Below are 25909 nucleotides of genomic sequence, written 5' to 3' on the forward strand. Positions count from 1 at the left end.
TTGCGAGGGGGGGCTTGGTCGGTGAGGGGGGTCGATGAGTGAGAGGAGGTGTGTGAATGAGAGAGAGGGGCGGGTGTGTGAGTAAGGGGGGGTGAGTGGGGTATGGGGCCGGGTGAGCACCGTGAGGGGGTGGGGGGCTGGGTGCACTGCATAAGAGAGTGAGGGGGGCTAGGGCTGGGGTTGGGGTTGGGGATGCGCCCGAGAGAGAGGGAGAGGGAGGTGATGGGTGAGGGGGAGGCTGGCTGCGCATAGGAGGGGGGGTGGTGAGTTGGTGAGGGGGGTGGCTGCACACTCGTATCACATTGGAACCCCTCATAGGAATTTAACCAATTCCATAGAGGTTCTTTTGCCTCTCCTTCTAAGCCAAATGGATCCGAGGCCTCATCCTATGACCTCTATCTCTTCCTGTTGAGACACTGGTGCAGAGGAGGCCAGAGTGAGCAAAGATCCTGTCCAATCCTGTACTACTGCTTCTTTTGAGATATCTTCTTCTTGGGACACCTCTTGAATGGGGGATGGGTCCAACTCCACTATGTCCCCCATATCACATTGGAACCCCTCATAGGAATTTAACCAATTCCATAGAGGTTCTGCCGCCTCTCCTTCTAAGCCAAATGGATCCGAGGCCTCATCCAGTGGGAATCCTTTCCATTCCTCCTGCTCTTCCTTGTCACACTGGTTCCTTCCTCCCAAATGGGAATCATGTCATGTAGGGCAGTGCCCCTTGCACTCTCATCAGGGCCTTTTTCCAAGGGCAAGGTCACCGTCCCCTCTGGGTTAGGGATATGCAAGTTGTCCTAGCCCCAATCATGGATCACCCGAGCTGCCCTCAACGAAGGCCTTCCAATGAGCAAGCTATAGGCCCCTCTAGGTGGTGGGAAGTCTAATAGCACAAAATTCATTTCAAATACTAATCCCTCAAAAGTGATCAGAACTTGCCTGACTAGGCCCAAGGGCATCACTTCTCATGCGCTGGTCCGCCACTCGGATGGCAAAGGGAGCTGGCTCAGTAATTCGGAGACCCAAGACTTGCCTAGTAGCTTTAGGCATGATGTTAACACCAGAACCACCATCCACAGTGGCCATTGCAATTTGAGTTCCTCCCACAGAGACTGTCACCCTCAGGCTTTGGTGATCGGCCAATCCTAGGCCAGTGAGGCATACCCTAGCTTGTTGCCTGGGTCGTCGCCCACACTACTACTAGCTGTGGCTTCACCCCTAGTTGCCTTCAAATCCATCCAATGCTGGACCAAGCCTAGCAGTTGCTCTCCTATTTCCTGGCTCAAACAACATAATTGAGGAAGGGTGATTTCCACCTTTGCCCCGACCAACACTTCCTCCCAACGTATATTACTGACTTTGGGATTGGTAGACTCCTCATCCACCTTTGAAGGTGTGGTGGTTGGGGGAATGACCAAGGTAGGCGCCGCTTCATTCTCCATGGGGTGTTTGAATGAATTCCTCCATGGCCTCCTTATAAGCTTGTTCCACAATGGATGGATAAACCGCACCATCAAGAGGAGGAGTTGGTGTCTTTGGGGCTCCTTGGGACTGGGTGACGGCCGCCACTATTGGAGTGCCAGCAATGGGAGGTGGCACCAGTGCCACTATTGGAGTGTCAGCCTTGGGAGATGGCGCCACTGCTTCCACCATGTTAACTAGTGGGGTTCTAGGGACAATCCCAGGTGTAGTGGTCTCGGCTCTCCGAGAAATGGAGGCATAGGGGTGAGCCCTCTGGTATAATGCATTGAGATTGCATGTGGCCGCTCCCCCCACAATAGTATCATATAAGAGGCCGGGTGGGGTTGTTGGGAGGATGGTGATTGGAAAACCGTTGGTTAGGCCGATTCCCATATGTGTTGTTAGCAGTCAGAGGTACTGGAGAGGAGTTGCCGCATAGACCACCGAGGGTGGGTTTTGATAAACTTGGGGTGTTTGTGGGACTTGCACGGGTGGGACGTATAGCTGATAGGTCGGGAGAGTGCCTGCTTGATATGAGATTTGCACAGGTAGGGGGCTATATGTTAGGGTTGCTCTGGGATGAGGAGTATTGGTGTATGCTACCGTGGCTACTTGAGCTCCCTGGCTGAGATGATGTGGCCTGGGGCGGTGGAGGGGTTTATACAAAAATAGCCATGGGGGAGGGAAGGGTACTGCACTCCGCCATGAGGGGAAGGGTACTGCGCTCCGCCATGAGGGGGGCGGTGAAGGGGTTTATACAAAAATAGCCATGGGGGAGGAAAGGGTACTGCGCTCCGCCTCCAGTTGTGTAGCTCTATCTTGGAAGTCTTGCAAGGTGCCTTGGGGTGGAAAGGTCTCTCTCATCTTCATTGCCGTAGGGAGTGCTTGAAGCACCCACTGTTGCAATATGTAGTTTCCAGGATCTTGGGGTAGCCGAGCGACTAAAAACTTTAGCTCTTGTGACACGTTGGGCCACTGACTCCCCTGCCTTCATGGAGAGTTAGTTGAGCTCTTGAGTAATGAGGTCAAAGTAGTTCCCAGGCCGAAAGGTAGCCAAGAACTGTAGCCTGAGGGTGGCCCAATCGGGGAAGTGGTTGACGGGAAATTGAATGTACCACCAGTCGGCACTTTCTTCCAGCGTTGTCGGGAACAAGACCAAGTGTGCATCATCTCAGTTGAGACCTCTTGAGTCACACATAGTGAGGAACCGCCGCACATGGTCTTCCACATCTTCAGTGATGGTACCTTTGAAGGTTTGTCGTTTAACTTGCATGCAGTTAAGTATAGTAGCTAATAGCACTGGCCCTAGAGCTGCCATAGGGTTAGAAGAAGAAGATGCTGAGGGAAGAGTAAGGGAACAAAGAAGAACCCTACGACAACTAGTTTGAAGAGGAGAATGAAGGAGTGAATCACCTCCAGAAGCTCTAGTCTTCGGGGATATACACAACACTCCTCTCACCACACGAACAGAAATCACCAAAAAGAAAAAGATTTTTTTTTAGACTATCCTTGACCTCTAGGAGAGTCCCACCATGATTGCCAAATTTTATCTAAGCTATAGATGACTACCCTAGTCCTCGCTGGGGAACTCGAGGACTACCGACACAAACCCTAGGGTTGGGGAAAAGGGAGCGTGGATCCTCTCAAGGACCGCCAAGGATGAGTCGACCTCACGAGGGCTAGACATGAAAGACCTATGCTCTACACTGTCTACCATGCTCTCCGACACCACCTAGCACCGTAGTATCCCTACAGGCCTCTCACTCACACCACACCCACCACTGACCACTCACTCACCTCGCTCAGACAGAGAGATAGACAAAACATCACAAGAGCACAACACTGTATATCAAATTGTAGACAAGAATAATACAAGAGAGAATGTGCTCCAACACAAAGAATGTCATACACTAGAGAATGTGCTCTCTGCCGAATGTGCTAGAGTGAATGTGTAATGTGACACAAGAGAGAGTCTCCTCCTACCGAGAGAGTGCTCCCCATATCTCTTCCTTGGGTGTCCTCCTCCTCGAAGTCCCAACCCTCATCATGTAGTGTAAAGGGAAGATTTTCAGTTAGGAAAAGGGAGATGGTGCTCAAGAGGATCTCGCCATCCCTTGGAAAAGGGAGAGGGGTGTTGCCTCCATGAGTGCCATCGGAGATGTCGGAGGGCACTATCGGTGATGGCGATCGGAGATGTTGAAGGGCACCGGAGGTGACAGGCAGTCGGACGGCACCGGCGACGGTGATGGTGGTTGGAGCGGTCAGAGGACACTGGTGGTGACGACCACGGTCAGAGCAGTCGAAGGGCACCGGCCGGTGACGATGATTGGAGCAGTCCGCAGGTAATGATGGGAGGCTCGCAGGTGATGATGGGAGGCTCTTGGTGGTGGAGTGTGGAGGACCTGGCTTCCTATCCACACACGCATGAAAAGTTAATCACAACAAATAATTAGGGCACAAATTAGCAGAGAAATTAGTCACAGCATGACTTTTCAAATTCGTGTGATTTATTTTAACTATTTTTCAACTTTCATCACGTGGGGGTTGATTAATGGAGAAAATGTAAGATAATTTGACTTTTAATGAGCAATTATCTTCAATTTCAAATCGTGTGAAAAGCTAGAGTTATTCAGGCATAACGTTAGAAGTCATGGAGTGTATAACTGAGAAAGTCACATCATTAAAAATTAAGGGCAAGGTTGTCAGAGGTGTCAAGATAGGGTTTTATAACTTTGGCAAGGTAATATCAAAGATCTCGGCATGGTTAATGAAAAAAGTCCATGCATGAATAACTCGGTTATTCATGACATGAACAACTAAAGAAAGTCATGGCGTGACTATGTTGAGAAAATCACATGAATAAAAATTGACTTTATAGTTTTGATTTTGATACATCGAAATGTGGTTTTACCTGCTCATATGCTCTAGATTGAGAGTGCATGACATGTAGAATGCAATGAAATTCAAAAACACTCTCAATGGCTCCTTATTTTTATGTTTTTAATTTTTGAAAAACATAGAAAAAAGAACACAAGCTTGGTTATTCACAAGAATAAGTAGGGGTGTGTTAACACCACTCACATGTGCATGCTCACCGTTGCCTTGCTTACCATCACCATGCGTAGATCACTATGCGCATGGTGAGCATGCATTGCTCAGGTCCATCACCATGCGTAGCTTACCATGCATTTCTCACCATCACCATGTGCAGCTCACCATACACATGGTGAGCATATTCTGTTCACCAATTCTGTTCACCATGTGCAACTCAGCTCACCATGCTTAGCTCATCATGTGCATGGTGAGCATACACAGTTTACCATGCTGAGATGTTAACGGAATAACATACTACCTCACAAGCAGAAGGAAGTGCATGCAAGGGTCAAATCTGGTGATTAGCACTTGGCCAACCCTATTAGGGTTAACTCCCCGATGTGAGGCCGCTAGGGGCTCACTCCACACTCTCTTTGTGTCACCCAAAGAGAGATCTAAGCAAGCTAGGTAGTATGAGCAAGAGGGAAGGAGCTATGGAGAGCTCAACCTCTACCTCATGCCAATCGTATGCAAACAAGACAAGGTGGAGAGCAATGAGAAGGGAGTAGGAGAGAAGGGAGAGCAACATCATTCCATTCACATACACCAACAATCACAAGAAAGCAAGCATCACAAGCAAGCAAGCCACCATAAGCTCAAGAGAGAGAGAGGGAGAGGGAGAGAAAGCAACAAGCAAGCAAGAAAGCAAGCAAGCAAGCCACCATAAGCTTAATTGAGACAAATTGGATTGTTCATTTTCATATTTCATAAAATGTCTCATATACATGAGCTCATATTTACAATGTCCGGCCGCCCAATTACAAATGGGGGCCCAAAACTAGTCTTCCTAGTTTAACTAGCTCTATGTACATCAATTACTTATGACTGGCATTACACAAGCTGTAAGCTTGGTCATCCCATGTCTCTTTTATAATGAACGCTTAGAGTGGTTATGAAAAGATAAGTTACAAAGGAGGTATAGTAGTCACGCCCACGAAAGGTCATGTTAACTGGAGTGGTTAAAATACCCCCCTCCCGATTATAGGACTATCCTCGGAACTGGTCCAAGAAGTTATCTGTACTAGATAGAGTAAGTGAGGACGAAGTCCCATCGGCGAGGTAGGAGCGGGAGGGGCATGATGGAAGATGTGGTAGCTAGTGTAAGATTCTTCCCTCCGGCCTTTTGAGGTGTGCAGGTGTAAGAACCTCCCCTTCTGATGTTATTATTATTCCCCTCTCTGAAATAAAAGAAAGATCCTGTTTTACCCTGTTTTGGCCTAGAGAGAGAAAATATCTAGAGAGAGATAATTCAAAATTGAGATATTTTTGGATATAAAAATCCTCCTCGTGTCTAAAATGGTTTCCCCTGAAAAAAAAATTCAAAAAGAACTTTCCAATGTATAATTGGAATTAATTAAAAATAGGTATAAAGGACCTTAGCCTAAGGGTCCAGATTTTCAAAAATTTTTGAATTATGCTCCAATTAAGTTTCCTCTGGACCAATAAGATTAATCCAAATGTAGGGAGGACATAAATTGAAGAATAAAAGAAAATCCCCCAAAAATGAGCAAATACTCACATAAGATGAAGAGTTGACTAAGGACAAGGTTTATTAGTTAAAAAAGAAGAGATATTCAGAGGAAATGATGTATTTTTGACACCTCAGTGTGGGGATCTCCCCTCATGAAGGAGGCACCTATTTCACATGTGTGGAGGAGTTTTAAACTCATAAATAATGAGATATTTTCATCTCTCCTCTCTCCTCTCTCCTCTCTTCTCTCTCCTCTCTCCAACTAGATCTAAAAAGTAAGCTAAGCTGACCCAAAAATGGTCAAAAATTGACCAAATTGATCTAGGAAATTCTAGAATCAGTTTGCTTGGTTAGAGGCTCATTTTTTCCTATAAATAGAAGCCTCCCCCTTTGTAAAAGGTTAATAGTATTTATGCACTGTTACTCTACTCCTTCCTAAAGTCAATTACATTGAATTCATTTGATAATTCAATTATTTTTGACTAAATCCTCTCCAAAAGAATTGGTGGCCACTCTTGATCCAAACAAGAGTAGAACCCTCAATCCCTCAAGCCAAAGGAAAGCTTACAAAACTCCATGTAAGCTAAAACTTCTACTTTTTAATTTCAAATCTATGGGTTTTCTGATTTTCTTGTTTTTTTCATATAGTTGATTAAAATGAATCATGATGTTATGCCTTGATGAAAAGGCTATCCCCTTCTCTTCCTTGATGAAAAGGCTACCCCCTTCTCTTCCTTAAGAATTCATCCTTTCTTTATCCTAAAATGAGTAACAAATAAGTTAATTAAACTTTTCTTATTGTTTACTCTTTAGAAAGTGAAAATTGAGTAGATTAGAGTACTTTACTTCAAATTGGGATTAATTTTAAATTGATGTTAGAATGTAAAAATTGAGAAATGGTCAGCCATACAAAGGAGGCTATTGCAAAATTTTCTTAAATTTTGTAGAACTAAAGTTTATCATTAGGTTATTCTAAAAGAGTAATCCCCTGTGTTTGTGCATTCTAAAAGATTTATATTTAATTCAAAAGTGTTATTCTCATTAAAATTAAATTTATGCATAGAAGGATGCATAAAAGATTTATTTTCATTCCAAAAGTGTTATTCTCATTAAAATTGAATTTATGCATAGAAGGATGCATAAAGGATTTATTTTCATTCCAAAAGTGTTATTCTCATTAAAATTGATTTTATGTATAGAAGGATGCATAAAGGATTTATTTTCATTCCAAAAGTGTTATTCTCATTAAAATTGATTTTATGGATAGAAGGATGCATAAAGGATTTATTTTTATTCCAAAAGTGTTATTCTCATTAAAATTGATTTTATGCATAGAAAGTTGCATACAGGATTTATTTTTATTCCAAAAGTGTTATTCTCCTTAAAATTGATTTTATGCATCTATTAAGGATTTTTATAAAAGTGTTATTCCCACTGAAGTTGATTTTTATGCATAAATAGATGCGTAAAGAATCTTTATATCAAAAATTAGAATTCTCTTAAATTCTATGAATAGATGTAACGAGATGTGATGAGAATCAGATAAGTGGGAATGAATGGATGGGTGGTTGTGATGTGAATAGAGGTGATGAGATGTGAGGTGAATAGATGTGATGGGATGTGATGTGAATCAGATAGATGTGAATGGATGGATGGATGTGATGTGAATAGAGGTGATGAGATGTGAGGAGAATAGATGTGATGTGAATCAAATAGATGTGAATGGATGGATGGATGTGATGTGATGTGATGTGATGTGAATAGAGGTGATGAGATGTGAGGAGAATAGATGTGATGAGATGTGATGTGAATTAGATAGATGTAAATGAATGGATGGATGGATGTGATGTGAATAAAGGTGATGAGAATGTGAGGATGTGAGGTGAATAGATGTGATGAGATGTGATGTGAATCAGATAAATGAGAATGAATGGATGAGATGTGATGTCATGTGAATCAGAATGTAAATGAATGATATGGGATGGGATGTGAGTGAATGTATGTGATGATAATGGATGTGAATGTGTATGTGAGGAATGGATGTCAATGTATGTGAGGAATGGATGTGAATGTGTATGTGAAGAATGGATGTGAGTGTGTATGTGAAGAATGGATGTGAATTAGTATGTGAAAGAATGGATGTGGATGTGGATGTATGTGAAAGAATGGATGTTGATGTGGATGTATGTGAAAGAATGGATGTAGATGTATGTGAAAGAATGGATATAGATGTGTATGTGAAGGAATGTGATGTGATGTAAAGAGATAAGATGTGACATGAATATATGTGGATGTGAAGTGATAGATATGAATGTATGGATAGATGTGAGTAGTCGTACATGTGAACAATTGGATGGATGTGGATGAATGAGATGAGATGTGTATGAATGAGATATGATGTGGATAGAAGTGATGTGATATAATGGTGATGAGAATGAATGTGATGGATATGAATGAATGTGAATGTGATGGATATGAATGAATGAATGTGAATGTGATGGATATGAATGAATGTGATGTGAAGGGGTGTGAATCAGGATAGATGTGATATAATGGTGATGATATGAATGTGATGGATATGAATGTGATGTGAAGGGATGTGAATCGGGATAGATGTGAATGAATGAGATGTGAGGTAAAATGAATGAGATGTGATGTGAGTGAATGTGATGTGGTCTTAATGGATGAGATGTGAATGTGATGTGGTCTGAATGGATGAGATGTGAGTGAATGTGGTCTGAATGGATGAGATGTGAGTGAAGGTGATGTGGTCTGAATGGATGAGATGTGAATGAATGTGATGTGATGAGATGTGGATGTGGGTAGATGTGAGTGGATGTGAGTGGATGTGAGTGAAGGTGATGTGGTCTGAATGGATGAGATGTGAATGAATGTGATGTGATGAGATGTGGATGTGGGTAGATGTGAGTGGATGAGATCTGATGAGGATAAATTGAGGAAAGATGTGATGAGATAAAAATGATGTGATTGGATGAGAATAGGAATACTTATGAAATGGTTGTGGAATTAAATAATGAGGTTTGATGTGGATGAGATCTGATGAGGGTAAATTGAGGAAAGATGTGATGAGATAAAAATGATGTGATTGGATGAGAATAGAAATACTTATGAAATGGTTGTGGAATTAAATAATGAGGTTAGATGTGGAGCAATGTGGAAAGACGAGAGTTCATTATAGAAACTGTATTTTTGAACTGTTTTTAAATGATTGTTTTATGTCAAGAATGCTCAAGAAGCATTTTGACCGTCTTGTGAATGAGGTCATAGAGACCTAATCTGATAAAGTTGCAACAACTAACGGAGAGTCAATGGAGGATGTCTCGCGTAGCAAGGTCGGCCGAGGTCTTGACCAGCCTCGGATCCATTAAAATGGTGAGCTTCTGGTACGGTGGATGAGGGACCAAGGAAGCAGCCTATGAGTAAAGCACTAGGTCACCTGTGCGAAGGATCCTAGAGGGTGTTGACCATATGGTGCTCAGGCTCTGGGTCGCCGACGATACCCACGCGTGCGTCGGGGAAGATATTAGAACAAGGAGTAAGAGTTGTTTTTTGAATTCGAAAATGGATCTGGTTGATTGACCTTGTTGGTCCTCAAACGAATGAGTCCATGGCTCTTTTATATGGATCCGTTGGTTGATCTTGCTGATCTTCAACGGAGATTCCATTTTGATATGTGAATATATTGCCGGTTACTATGAGCTAGGAACTATCGAAAAGGCCCCTAAGTGGACAGGTTGTGAGTGTTCTGGTTGCCAATGATGCCATAGGTACACCGATGAAGGAAAAATTGGAAATTAGGATTCAACTAGAGATTTTGAGGATTATGATCAGTGACACTGTGATTTCATTAAATGATTGTTTTAAAGATAGCTAATTCTATGAAAAAGGCAATTTCATATTGGGTGTGTAAGTGGTGTGACTAGTTTTACGTTTGCATGAATATCCGGCTAGGGGGCTGGGAACTCTTTTCCCTGGTACCCAAGACAAAACCTAACCAAATTCTTAAATGGATCCCATCACTACAGTGGTTGGGCTGTTGGCTAACCCACGGGACTGGGGAGTTAGGCTAGACTGATGGATCTCTAAATTGAGACTCAATTCTGTTATGGTACGATAGATGAAGTAAATCTCGGATAAAAATTATTCTATGGAAAAGAATCAACGGCTGTGCCTCTCAATGAGGAAAAAAGCGTTGGTCTCTATGATCCAAGTGCAATCTTTTCCTTGATCTAACTATGGGACTTACGGGTTCGGCCAGATCACTTCAGTTAGTTAAGGCTTTGACTACGTTAGAGTAAAATTATCCCGGAGGAATCGCCCGTGCTTTTTGGGCGAGGAAAGTTTTTCTGGGTTTGGTTTTGGAAGAACCGAGGGATTAGTCTCTTGTCCGGATATCCGTGGTGGGCGAGGCCCCAAGTGAGGGACCTTGCCCCGTGCAAGAAGTGCTACTTTCGCTGCAAGCACCCCTGAATTCGTTGCATGGTGGAGACAGGGATCTCACAGCTGGTCCAGAATGTCGTCTCCATCAAAAGTTTGGAGCTGCCAAGCAGGCATCCACATGACTCGTTTGTAGTAGTAGCCAAACAACTACTTGAGAGTGGACCCTTTGTTGATGTTAAAGGCGAGGCCTTGGGCTCCTTCAAAGTAATGGTCCCATGTTGGGAAGGACTCCAGCAAGGTGATGATGAGATTGAAGAATCAGATTGTTGTAATCACTACTAGGTTGGGGACCTGGTCATAGCGACGGATGAATTCGTGGAAGTGTCTGACCATAGATTCTTCAGTACATATGTTGTGGTGACGGGGGTGCGAACCATGGGAAGTTGAATTGCAACTTTGGGTTCTATTGTTGTTCTTCGTGGAACGTCTTCCTGCCCACCGTCTTCAAATTGGAAGGTAATTGGGACTAATCCTTAGTGTGTGGGGCACATTACAGTACACTTCCCATATGAAGGGTTTGCTGAGGAAGGGCCGTTGCTAGGCCGCCGGCTGCTCACCCATGAGATCAAACATTATGGGACAAGTAGACGGGTAGCTGATGGTATCTGCTGTTGGGTTCGGGGGGTGGGTGGTCACGCCGCCAAGTTTTGTGCTTGGCGTTGAGGTACGGCAAAGGGAATGAATGTCGAGGCGGTTGGTGACGCGGGTGATGGGGTGATTTTGGAGTTGTTGACCGAGCAGGATGGTGATGGCCTGCTCAAACTCCGTGCGGTCAGGATCACGCCAATTCAAAGGGTTTGGTAGAGGGTCAACTTCCTTGCGCTCAGATGGTGGTGGTGGTGGGATCTCTCCTTCTTTGAGTGGTGGGTTGGTGGGTTGTGGAGCCGGCACGGGGGTGGAGGGGGTATCGAGGATGAAGGGCACGTGGTGAGGCCGGCGTTGAGAAAAGGTGGGGGTTTGGCAGATTCGGAGGGTATATCCCAGAATGCTATGTGCATTCCTAAGTTGAGGGATAGTGAAGGTGGCAAGGGGGGTGTGGGTGATGGGGTGGATTTGGGAAAGTGAAGGGGGGGAGAAATATCCTGAGACAGTGCTCTCTCCTGGGCTTTGGCTAATAGCATTTCCCTCTCTCAAATTTGTGCTACTTCTTGCTGTCAGAAGATGCAGTCTATCATTTGTTGGATTAGTTCCTTTGCCACGTTGGCAAAACCGTGGTCAAAGTTAGGCACCTCTCCTCAAGCCACATGGATGCTCTCTGAATAATTCTAGCTCGAACTAAAACTGCTTGTGCGAGCCCAATGAAGAGTGTTGAGTGTATCCTGTGTATCATTGGGGAAGGAAGGCACGACCTGATCATAAGAAGGCATCTCCATGAATTTGTTAGGGGGTGGTGTCTCATATAAGGTTCTATTAAGGAAATCATGCCTCTAGTGCTCCTCTTCCTCTTCTGTGGCCTTCTTGGTGGCTTCTGCAGCTACAATGGCAGCAAGCTCTTCCTATGTGGGCCTTGGGCTTAGGGGTTACTGAGCCTGTCATGTAGGTGCGGGTACGTGGTGTGGCCTCTTGGGCTGGTGAGGAAATGGGAGAGGTGGATAGAGGGGTTAAAGAAGAAACAACAGCATTCGGTCCGTTCAACTGGATTGCTCATGGTAGCTCTTCCCATCCAACCACGTAATAGAGGACCTTGGTGAGTAAAGTTGTTGTCGCCAACTTGCCTTGGGGGTTTGAGCATATAGCATGTAGCTCCCGAAAGAGGTAGTCAGACTAGTTGACCTGTTGCTTAAGTTGACATTCCAAAAATAGCTTTTCGGACAGAGTGTGGGCACACTACGAGTTCGTAGTCATGCCTTTTGGGATAAAATTACCTTTTTCACAAAATCAGTTGTCTTTAAAACAATCATTTAATGAAATCATAGAGTCACTGATCTCATAATACTCAAAATCTTCGGTTGAATCCTTAAATTCCAATCATTCCTTCATCGGTGTACCTATGGCATCATTGGCAACTAGAACGCTCCCACTTAGGGGGCCTTTTCGATAGTTCCCACTTAGGGGGCCTTTTCGATATTCATAGTAACCGGCAATATATTCACATAGTAACCGGCAATATATTCACATATCAAAATAGAATCTCCGTTGAAGATCAGCAAGGTCAACCAATGGATCTTCAACCAATAGAATCTCCGTTGAAGATCAGCAAGGTCAACCAATGGATCTATATAAAAAAGCCATGGACTCATCCATTGAGGACCAGCAAGGTCCATCAACCAGATCCATGCCTGAATTCAGAAAACAACTCTTACTCCTTGTTCCTATATCTTCCTCGACGCACGCGTGGGTATCGTCGGTGACCCAGAGCACCGTACGGTCAGCACTCTCTAGGATCCTTCGCACGTGACCTAGCGCTTCACTCATAGGCCACTTCATTGGTCCCTCATCCACCGTACTGAAAGCTCACCATTTTAATCGGGGCTGGTCAAGACCTCGGCCGACCTTGCTACACGAGACGTCTTTCATTGACCGTCAGCTGTTGCAACTTTATCAGACTAGGTCTCCATAACCTCATTCACAAGATGGTCAAAATGCTTCCCCAGTATTCTTGACAGAAAACAGCCATTTAAAAACAGGTCATAAATACAATTTCTATAACGAACTCTCATCTTTCCACATTGTTCCACATCAATTCTCATTTATTTCATGTGTATTCCCATTCTCATCACATCATTTTCCATTCTCATCACATCATTTTCCATTTCATCACATCTTTTCTCATTTATCCGCATCAGATCTCATCCACTCGCATCTACCCATATCCACATCTGATCACATCACATTCATTCACATCTCATCCATTCAGACCACATCACATTCACTCACATCACATCTCATTCATTTTACCTCACATCTCATTCATTCACATCTATCTCGATTCACATCCCATCACATCACATTCATTCATATCCATTATATTCACATTCATTCATATCCATCACATTCACATTCATTCATATCCATCACATTCACATCCACATATATTTATGACATATCACATCTCTTTCCATCACATCATATTCTTTCACATACACATCTATATCCATTCTTTCACATACTCATTCACATCAATTCTTTCATATATACATTCACATCCATTCTTCACTTATACATTTACATCCATTTTCATCACATATCATCCACTCATATCCCATATCATTCATTTACATAATGATTCACATGACATCACATCTCATCCATTCATTCACATCTATCTAATTCACATCACATCTTATCACATCTACTCACCTCTATTCACATCACATCCGTCCATCCATTCACATCTATCTGATTCACATCACATCTCATCACATCTATTCACCTCACATCTCATCACCCCTATTCACATCACATCCATCCATCCATTCACATCTATCTGATTCACATCACATCTCATCACATCTATTCACCTCACATCTCATCACTTCTATTCACATCACATCCATCCATCCATTCACATCTATCTGATTCACATCACATCTCATCACATCTATTCACCTCACATCTCATCACCTCTATTCACATCACAACCACCCATCCATTCATTCACACTTATCTGATTCTCATCACATCTCGTTACATCTATTCATAGAATTTAAACATAGAATTTAAGAGAATTTTAATTTTTGATATAAAGATTCTTTACGCATCTATTTATGCATAAAAATTAACTTCGATGGGAATAACACTTTTATAAAAATCCTTTTATGCATCTATTTATGCATAAAATCAATTTTAAGGAAAATAACACTTTTGAAATAAAATTAAATCCTTTATGCATCTTTCTATGCATAAAATCAATTTTAATGAAAATAACACTTTTGAAAGAAAATAATTACTTTATGTATCTTTCTATGCATAAAATCAATTTTAATGAGAATAACACTTTTGAAAGAAAAATAAATCCTTTATGCATCTTTCTATGCATAAAATCAATTTTAATGAGAATAACACTTTTGAAAGAAAAATAAATCCTTTATGCATCTTTTTATGTAAAAAATCAATTTTAATAAGAATAACACTTTTGAAATAAATCCTTTATGCATCTTTCTATGCATAAAATCAATTTTAATGAGAATAATACTTTTAAAATTAAAAATAAATCTTTTATGCATCTTCTAAATCAATTTTAATGAAAATAACACTTTTGAAATAAAAATAAATCTATGCATAAAATCAATTTTAATGCGAATAACACTTTTGAAAGAAAAATAAATCATTTATGCATCTTTCTATGCATAAAATCAATTTTAATGAAAACAATACTTTTATAATAAAAATTTCCATTATGCATCTTTCTATGCATAGAAATTAAATTCAATGAAAATAACACTTTTATAATTAAAAAAAATTCCATTATGCATCTTTCTATGCATAGAAATTAAATTCAATGAAAACAACACTTTTTTAATAAAAATTTTCATTTTGCATCTTTCTATGCATAGAAATTAAATTCAATGAAAATAACACTTTTATAATAAAATTTTTCCATTATGCATCTTTCTATGCATAGAAATTAAATTCAATGAAAACAACACTTTTATAATAAAAAAATTTCCATTATGCATCTTTCCATGCATATAAATTAAATTCAATGAAAACAACACTTTTATAATAAAAAGATTTCTAATATGCTGTGAGATCCCTGTCCTCACCGCGCAATAAGTTCAGGGGTGCTAGCAGGGGAAGTAGCACTTCTTACGCGGGGCAGGGTCCCTCACTAAGGGCCTCTCCCACCACGGATATCCGGACAAGAGACTAATCCATCGGTTCTTCCAAAATCGAACCCAAAAAAAACTTCCCTTACTGGCGATTCCTCCAAGATAATTTTTCTACTGATTGTTTGCTTGAACATACAAGCTCTTGTGTTGGTGCTGAATGCACGAGAGTGATTGAGTGATTTGCTTGCTGTTGCTTGGGCCTCCATTCTTTTCGAGCTTAGGTGAAGTTGTTGGGGTTGGAGTCGGTGGTGAGGTTTTCTTCACAATGTTCGGTTTTGTCAACCATATGATGGAATTACTATCATAGTATTTTGTTGTTGAAGTACATGCACATGCACCCATCTTTGATGAACACTGTAATTTGGTTGTCAATGTGCTTGGTGTTGAGACTTTCTTCTTTGTGCGAGCTTAGGGGACTTTGTGATGTACTTGGGGACCCAAGCTTTGGTATTTCTTTGGTAGTACCCTTGTGCTTGCAGCAATATTTTTGGTACCCATACTTGTTGCATTGGTGGAGTTCTTTGAGAAACTCGCATAGGCTTTTATGGACGGTGTTGTGGAGTACTCTTATTCTTCCTTGGCTTTTAAGTGCTTCGTTGAGGAAGAGGTTTTGGCTGTCCAGGCACCCAAATGTGATTGGCACCTTCAATGTTTTTGGTACCCATACTTGTTGCATTGCTGGAGTTCTTTGAGAAACTCGCATAGGCTTTTATGGACGGTGTTGTGGAGTACTCTTATTCTTCCTTGGCTTTTAAGTGCTTCGTTGAGGAAGAGGTTTTGACTGTCCAGGCACCCAAATGTGATTGGCACCTTCAGAGTAGCCTTGAGCTACAAGTAGCTGCTTCTCCACCCACATTTTGATACTATTAAGATATCTTGATTCTCAGAGGGGTCATTCATAAATATGTAAGCGTAGTAGGTGGGTTCAACAGAAGGGATTTTTAAAATCTTTTTTAACACATTTTTTACATACAGAAGGGTACCATTTAAAGGGGTATTAATAGATTGAATAAAAAAGGGTCTGTTTTATTCATGAAAAAGTTACAGATAGGGGGTTTCTAAATTAGGCCTTGAACGCACGTGATATAGAGAGTTTACATATAGTGAACCCCCTGAGTCTTGATTGTGGGTGTCATGGTGGAGTTTTCTTTTGGGGTGATGTGGAAGGTTTAGGGTCCTCCTTGACTTTGGCTGGCGCAGAGGCTGCAGGTTTGAGACTCATTGGCATTATTGATGATGATGAGGTTGGAGTCTTTTGTTGAGTGGCTGTCGATGACGAAGCCTTTGAGCATGTGGTTGTCTCCTTTGATGAGGTTTGTTGATGAAGATGTATAGGATCCGGGGCCTTTCCTTTGAGTTCCCTATTAGAGATAGATGGTTTGGCTGTTGGAATTTCTTCAAGAATAGATGTCGATTGTGAGGTCTCAGCATCGAACTTCGTAGGTGAGGATGGGATTGAAGGAGTAAGCGCTTTATCGGAGTCGGCCGTTGACGCAGATGGCAGGTCATGGGTGTAGAGGGGCTTTTGTGGAAGAGACTTGTATCCTTTTGCGTTGAGCATCATAGATATCCATTAAAGTTGGATCTTCTTCTCACAATATGGTACTGTTAACTTTTCGTCATTGACCATGGTCCATCATGATGACTCTATCGCTAGCAAAGCACAGTGGTGCTTGGGAAGCAACACTCCATTTATGTCCCAAGATCAAATCTGCTTCCAACACATACTCAACCACAAAAAACTTGCAAGTGAGGGGGTTAGTTTCAATATACATTGTATGTTCGAAGTACCCCAGATATGGCATGGTCAAGTCTTGTGTAAAGGTAATCCTTTCAGGATGTGCCGTAAGTGTGGGTTAACCTAACAAATCCCATAGCTCGAGGGTCATGAGATTGTGTTTTCGTTTTGGATAAAGCTGTGCTTGGGCTGTGGTGATTTCATTTGAAATTTCCAATCCAACCAAAACCCTAGAGGGATCTTTTCAGTAAGATATGTTGGAAGTTCGGGCTCCTGCAAGGTTTCTTCCTCCCATAATAGCAATTGTACATTGCATGCAAGAGTGTTCAAGGTGATTGTTTGCATGGATTCATCTAGTGAATACAATGATTCACTTATCCAAGGTCCGCAAGGATGACATCATACTCAAGGGAATCTAGGGTGACATGAAATGTAAATTCCATATCACCATCGATTGTTCGAGTAGTGTATCTAAAGTAACCTGGAACTTCAATGTTTTGTTCATTGGTTCCTTTTGCAAGACTATTGCTTGTCGAGGTGAGGTTAGATTGTCCCAATGACACCCGTGTCTATTGTCATGATGTTATGACTTACTCGAGGGCTAATCAATGTGCGTTTGCACTGAACATCATTTCCTATAGGGAAATCCAACCATACCATGATAGAGTCTTCCAAAGGAACCATGGGTGTTTCGGTTTAGTGTTTCAGCTTCAGATCCTATGTCTGTTTCATATTCCCATTCACTTTCATCCTCTGTTTGGGTCTTAGTTTTTTCAAGAGTACCCAATGCGTACAATGGCACACTTGGCCCTCTGACAATTCTTAATGAGGGCTATTTGGAAACTTGCAAATCCTCACAGTCCTGGTTTATGTAGCTCGTCATGTCCTTGTATAACTCAGGTTGAGCCATTAAAGGTGCAAGTGTTGATGTGATTTTGGCTTTATCATATCAGAGAAGAGCATTGAGGTTTTGAGAGATTGTTTTAATCTTGTAAGGGGATTATCGAATTCCTTACGTGCTTTCTCAAGCCTATAGTTCGTACAATCTATCTCAAATGACTCTTTTGTAGAGAGTATGTCTTCCTCTTGAAAGGGAAGGCGGTACTCCTCTAGGCTTTGTATCTTGGTTGCTCGTGTAGGTTTGGCATTATGAGGCTCAATCACAACCGGTGACCCTGTAAGACATTCAACCATGCTAAGCATGCACTCTTGAGCTCGTTTTTTACGTTTTGCATGTCATGTGATCATTATTATTCATTTGGGGTGGTTGGGTGGTTCTAGTTTCTTGATTGGTCTATGTGGTGGTGCACTGATGAGCGAAGAGTAAGAACTTTTCCCATCCTCACTTAGTGATGTACTAGAACTTGTTTCATTCTCTGACTTTCTTTGGTTTGCACTATGTTTACCCATACGACGAGATCGAATTTTCTTTTGGGTTTTTGTATTTTGTGTCGCACATATGGGTGTTGAAGTTTGTGTGGTAGTCTTTGATGTGGATGCTTCTGCATCATGTATAGCTTTTGGCTCTGTCTTGTTTATGTCCCCTTTTGGGTTTATGTCCTGTATAGACTCCTTTCCGTGTCTTTTAAGTCTACCTTGGTTTCGATAGTTTTTTGTCCCTTGTTTTTCTTGGGTTTAGAAGGTTTTGTTTTCTCTTTTGGGTTCTATTTTAAAGCATGTTCTTCTACCCATGTTCAGGTACTGTCTTTTGTGTTCTTTTTGACTGTTTGTCATGCCTTGGCTTGTAAACGTGTAAGCACATTCAGTGGCACTATGGCCAGTTGCCCATTTTGTACACTTAAGATGTTAAGAGTTGTATTTTGTGAGACAAGTTGCATTGAAGCAACTCGTCTTGGGAAATCTTGTAACACTGTTCACACATTGGTCGCAAGGTGTCAGTGACTATGGGCATAGAAGTATTCCAAACTGTGCAGTCTACCACCTTGTGAGGTCCAAGACAATAGAAACACTGAAGTGTCCGAGGAGTAACTACTTCCTGAGCAGTTTCTACTGTTTAGACTGTTTCTGTTCTGTGCACAGGAGATGGAGGTTTTGAGTCCATTGTGGATGAAGAGGGACACTTTTTAGTATCGTGATCAAAGGTTTTACAATACATGCAGTATAGAAAAATAGGTGCCTTGTATGCACAGGAGATGGAGGTTTTGAGTCCATTGTGGATGAAGAGGGACACTTTTTAGTATCGTGATCAAAGGTTTTACAATACATGCAGTATAGAAAAATAGGTGCCTTGTATGCACAATGAGGATTGGGATGGTCATAGTTATTACATTCAACACAAGGGATTTCGCTCGTCACTTTTATAGGTATTAAGGATGTCTGGTTTTAAAGGTTTTCATCCTCTCTTAGAGATGTTGGCCGTAAGGTTTTAAGCAAGGCTGCATAGAATTCGGGGAATGTCAATTCCGAGATCGGTCTTTCTTTTGCCATTGCTTCACTTGGTTTAGATGAGGAACACCTCGTATCATGATCATCTTCTAGCATGTTGTCATCTAAGCGTATTGCTTCTTTACAACATTGATCAAATGTTTTCGGATTGGATACAATGATCAAGCTATGTAAGCTGTTATTCTTTAAGCCCATCATGAAACATCTCCTCAATTAAACATCGTTTAATTTTTCCCATGACTCACAACATGAGTCCAAGAGTTTTATCCAAAGGATAAAATCTCTAATGGGTTCATTGGGTTGGCGTTCAATTGAATAGTTCTGTTGTTGCACTCCACCGATCACCTTGTCTGGAAAAGCCATGTATAAAGGCTGATTTCAAGGTTTTGAAGTTGGTCTCTTGATCGTCGGCGCATTAATGCGATGAACCATCGACTAGCTTTTCCCTCTAAGCATAAGTTCATCAACGTTCAACGCATGTACCTTAGTCGGACAGTTGGGATTTCCAAAGGCTTCACATCTTTGTTCAATTGAACAGGGTCAGTTGTTCCGTCATATTTGCCCATAATTTTGGAAATTTGTACGGCCGTATTTTTGTATGAGTCACTAAGGCCATATGTGAGTGCTCTTGTTGGAAGAGACTCACTGAGTCCTTGGGCCGCCCCCCTTCCTAGACTAGTCAGTATGTCCAAGGTGTGGGCATCTAGGAAAGAGTTGGTACTTATAGGATTTGCGGGAATGTTAGGCAAAGGACCAAAGCGTGGTGGAATCGAAGTGACAAGGAGTGTAAAACCCGATGACATGCTTGTTATAGGCATGGTCAATGGCATAGGGAGGTGAATTGGCGACATGGATCTCAATGGCTCGAAGATGTCAGCCATTGGGTTCAGTCCTTGTGTAATTGCAGGCAATCCCTCTATTGTGGCCATTGGGTTCAGTCCTCGTGTAATTGCAGGCAATCCCTCTATTGTCGCCATTGGGTTCAGTCCTCGTGTAATTGCAGGCAATCCCTCTATTGTGGCCATGTCAGAGTGCCTAAATGCTCCTTAATGAGCAATCACATTTTTTTTTCTTTTTATACTTTCCCACGGCCTGTACAGCCTCAAGAGGCTTGGCATACTCTTCGTTGGATCAAACGGATGTCCGTTTGCCCTAATTAGCTTAGGCGCTATACGCACGTGAACCTAAGAGATATTTTTCTGGAAAAAGCGTATGCTAGGAACTTCCCAGATGGAAGAAGAGGTCCTAAAACCTATTTTCTATCTCTATCTCAAAATGAAAAAAAATTATGAGAAAATTTTCCCTGTTTCGCAACACGTTTTTTAGGGTGATCCAAAAGGAATTTTGAAAAACTTTGTATGAGGGAGTTGTAGTATTTTTGGAGTACTACAACTTTGTTTTCCTGATTCGTCTGTGATTTTATCGTTTAGACCCTCAAAAAGTAGCCCGAATATGGCTCGTCGTCGTCATTTTCGCGCTGTTTTTTTAACGATTTTTGGTGGTTTTTGGACTGTTTTTTCTCTCGATTTTCAGGTCGAATTTTGAGGCTACTGGTCAGAGGCCAAAATGGTCGATTTTGACTTCAAATGCCCAGCCCAAAGTCGAAGAGCTCGATGTCAGCTTTCGGATGAGCCCTAGAGCGCCTTCATCAGATATACGGTTTAGGAGATACGGGCCTCCAAATAGGGGTGGTTTTTCTAGAGTCTTTTTTTTGTGTCGCGTGAACTTTCACGCTGTGAAACACTCTTCATGCATGAATTGGACTTCACGTGAAAATTAAATTTCTAATTTTAAATTTTAAATTTTTATTATTTTTTATTTTTTTTACCGCCGTGAACTTCTGTTTCACACCGTCAAACATTCTTCACGCATGAACTGGACTTCACGTGAATTAAATTTTGATTTTTTTTGACGCTTCACGCCATGAAACACTCGTCACGCGTGAATCGAACTTCACGTGAAAATTAAATTTTGATTTATTTTTATTTTTATTTTTTTGGCCGCGTGAATTTATGTTTCACGCCGTGAAACACTCTTCACGCGTGAACCAGACTTCACGTGAAAATTAAATTTTGATTATTATTATTATTATTATTATTTATCGCGTGAACTGTTTCACGTCGTGAAACACTCTTCACGCGTGAACCAGACTTCACGTGAAAATTAAATTTTGATTATTATTATTATTATTATTATTTATCGCGTGAACTGTTTCACGTCGTCTTCACGCGTGAACCAGACTTCACGTGAAAATTAAATTTTGATTATTATTATCATTATTATTATTTATCGCGTGAACTGTTTCACGACGTGAAACAGTTCACGCGATAAATAATAATAATGATAATAATAATCAAAATTTAATTTTCACGTGAAGTCTGGTTCACGCGTGAAGAGTGTTTCACAGCGTGAAACACTCTTCATGCGTGAACCGGACTTCACGTGAAAATTAAATTTTGATATATATATATATATATATAATATTTTGGCCACATGAACTTCTGTTTCACGCCTTAAAATACTCTTCACGCGTGAACCGGACTTCACGTGAAAGTTATTATTATTATCATTTTATTATTTTATTTATTTTTTACCGCGTGAACTTCTATTTCACGCCATGAAACACTCTTCACGCGTGAACCGGACTTCACGTGAAAATTAAATTTTGATTTTTTAAACGTCGGATTTTCGTTCACATCATTTTTTTGTTCACGTGAGATTTCCGTTTACATCATTTTTCCGTTCATGTGAGATTTTTTTTAATTTTTGGAGTCTGGTGAAAAATATGAATTTTCCTTTTTGGGGGGAATATTTTTTGAATTTAGAATGAAAGGGATATGGGAATTTTCCCAAAAGAAAGGTAAATGGAATAAAAAAAGTCAACCCTTTAATGACACACCTTACACCCTTCATAAATGATCCCCAAAATGGACAAATTGACAACTCATGAGCATCTTCTCATTGAATGCTTATTAGCCTTAATGAGTTATGTGAAAAGGTGATCAAGGATTAATACAAGATTAATCCTTTCACTAATCTTTCCCTCTTTTACACTAATCAAAGACTCTAATTAACCACTAATCCCTAATTAATTCATACAATTGAGCATACCATTGGATAGAGCAAGGAAAAACTAATCTATGTGCATCAACAATTGTATAAATTAATCTAAATTAGAGGATTAATTGAACTCTTAATTATAGTCTCCTTTTTAAGGTAAAATTAAGCAAAGAGAGTCAAATTTCTCCAATTGATCAAAAAATTGATGTGATTAGGTGTTTTTATGCATCTAGATGCTCTCAAAACACTCAAAAACCCTAATTTCAACTACTTATATGATCAATTTAGACCCCAATTAACACATTTTCTAAATTTTTAGCCTCTTTGGTGAACAAGATTAATCACTCTTAATGACAAAACCAATCCATTAAGAGAAATTAGTCAAACTCAAAGGTTTTTTTATGGTTTTAAGAATTTTTTCGAAAGATTAAACTACTTCTAATGCTTGCTAACACTCTGATCCAAACAATTCCAACAAAAAACACACAATTAAACTAAAATCAATGATCTTAGATCTATGTTTAAACTAAAGAGAGCTAACATTCACTAAGAAATGCATTCTCTTGCATTGTTTAATGTAATGGATGTAAACTAAGCCTAATACAAACTATGTGTATGTGCAAGCCCTAAGAACATGAAAAACCACAAAAATAACAACAAAAACAACACATTAATCTAAAAATTAAGCAAAAAACATTCTTTTCAAAAACAAAAAAGAGAGCTATTCTACACCAAATCTCACACAAATCACCATTAAATCCACATCTTTTTCATGGAAAACCACTAATTAAGATAATGGGCAATGGGTTATGTGTAGATTAGAGATAAAACGATGGAAAAAGCCAAGGAATGGCTCCCCACTAGCAGCGGCGCCAAAAATGTTATGGCTCACCCTAACCCTCCTTGTTGAAACACATCCAAAAAGAGATTACCTGGTGAACCGCAACTATCGTGAGGATCTTTCCAATGTCCGAGCTCGTAACCCTCGAGGTCTCCAAGCTCTACGCCTCCTTGAGAAGCAATTCCACCGCATCTCGCGCCTGCGAGCGTTGTCACACCACCGCATTACATTACGGGTCCTCGTCCCTCCTCTCACCTCACTTCACTCACACACACACTCACTAGCATGCATTAGGGAGAGAGATTAGCAAGAGGATTAGCAAGAGCAAGACTCAATTGCACAATGGGAGAGTATGTTGTATTATGAGAGAAGTTCACTTATATACATGGCCATAAGTGTTCACATTCACTTAAGTTGTGGCCGGCCGGGCACTTTAGGCTATTAAGAGGCCTAATGCTATTACAATGACTACTCTCATAATATATCCATGAATTATATCACTTAGGACTTCATCCAAACTTGCTACGACATGCTCTTGAAAGTGGGAGTTGCAACAATAAATACTCCGTCACACCATTATGGGTGCCCGTCCAAGTTGTAGCTTTGGACACTATTGCTTCATATCATGAATGTATAACCCTTTGGTGTATCTAACGTGACTCCTTGGTGTAAGATAATGGCGGTAGCTCTTATTAATCCTAGAATTGGATTAACATCCACCTATCACCACTTCTTGCAAAACTAGGTATGAACACATTCTTTAGCCGAGTGAAATTGACTTTATCCTCTAGCTTCAAGATTCTATACCGCTAGTGAGCCTTCCTGTCTAACGTTAGGAAAAAAGTGTGAATCATGGTCACATAGTTTAACTAGTCCACATGTCTCACAAGTAGACTCCAAGATCTCTATACGTTGAATTAGGTCCATCCCCTATGACTTTCTTCATTAGCTTCGCAATATGATGAGGCTTCATCTGGGCTAACCTTGGCCCATGTGCAATGCCCAACTCTCTGGTTACTCCCTGCCTATCTCAGCAACCATGTTTAACAAATCAACTCTTGTTGCAACAATATATTCTATTGTAGGGTTGATAGTAGGTGGAACTACTCACCCCTACCTAGGCCAGGTCCTCTTCCTAGATGAACTCTTCTATACAACTCTAGTCTCTACGTCTAGTTTCTGGCAATTCCCTCTTGCTAAATTCTTCTTCTGTGGCTTCCTCCTCCCCTTTTGTCGAATTAAAAGCTCCATGCTTTCAACGAAGGTAAGCTCATTAATCATGGCATTGATCTCATCCTTTGTGTAGAGGCGGTCCCTCAATCTCCCCTGATGTGCCTCGAGGATCAACTACCTCCTCCCTCATTCCTGATTCCCTTTCCTCCTTGGGATCTTTGCGTATGGGTTCTAAAGGGGGCATTCCTTCTGCTATTGCATGAGCAACATGTCATGTGGTATCCTTAGATGCCATCCCCTTTTGTTCCGTTTGAACTTAATAGAAGCAAACTGTCAAGTTCCCTCTATTTAGCAGTTTTACTTGTATCAAGTTCTCATTTCCTAAAACTCAATAACATCAACTGTTGCCGCTTGACTTCTTCCAATTTTAAGTCAATATAAATCTCCTCGTCCTCCGTGGGGTAAAAGACTTCCCCTATTTTTATAGTGTCTTCCTTGTCTCCCCTGAATCTAGGAGTAACACCACTAGATCTCAAAGGATTGGTGTCTTGGGGCCAAAAGCTTGTGCTAAAGGCGGACTTATACCTCCTAATATGGGTCTTAATCCACTTCTCATTGCTGGCTTTGTCAACAGAATGAGCCTCATCTGTCGTTCTTGGTTAGAAACCAAAGAATCCCTTAGCTATGTTAAATAATCCACCGAATTTGGTTGGAGATAGGGTTTTCCCCTCTTTTGCCAGTTCCATAATTCTTGGAGTATCTTCCACGGACTCTTCACTACTTATGTCAATAGCAGTTAGGTTTCTCCAAGAATCAGTACTTAGTGTTGAGTGCTTTCTGAATAGCCTGAACCAATACTTCTTTAGTAGGAAGATCCTGGGTGATTGGATACAATGTCCTTAGGAGATAGGTCATCTCCACTTTCCCTAATCTCAAGTGCATGCAAAATGCAGTTTAGGCAAAAATACCACTAGGTCTATATTTGGACCCCTATCCAATCATTGTTTGATTCATTTGATAATTCCCAAAGTTCACGACGTGAAATTCTTGAGACGTCCACGTGATAACTTTTTAAAGCATGTACTGGGTTCCCTTAACCTTATAAAGATGTCTTGTTACCTTATACACCAATTTTGATGCCAAATTACAAAACCTTAACTCATGAGATAGGAGAGAAGTCCAACGCGTAAAATTCCAAGAACTTCACATGATAAGGTCTCTCAAGATTTAACAAAAGTGATAGATTAGGATTCACCTCATCAGATTTACTCCCATTTAGTCGATTCCTAGACAAAACAATGAATTCCTTAACATGTGAAATACAGGACCTACTTCACACGTGAACTCTACTTCACGTGAGAAGTTCACTTGATAAGCTTTACCTCTTTTTTACTTGATTTCACATTTGGGTAACTTAAGAAAGTTACTTGAAG

Source organism: Cibotium barometz, chromosome 31, assembly GCF_041138505.1.
Source record: "Cibotium barometz isolate CiBa-2024 chromosome 31, ASM4113850v1, whole genome shotgun sequence".
NCBI lineage: Eukaryota > Viridiplantae > Streptophyta > Polypodiopsida > Cyatheales > Cibotiaceae > Cibotium > Cibotium barometz.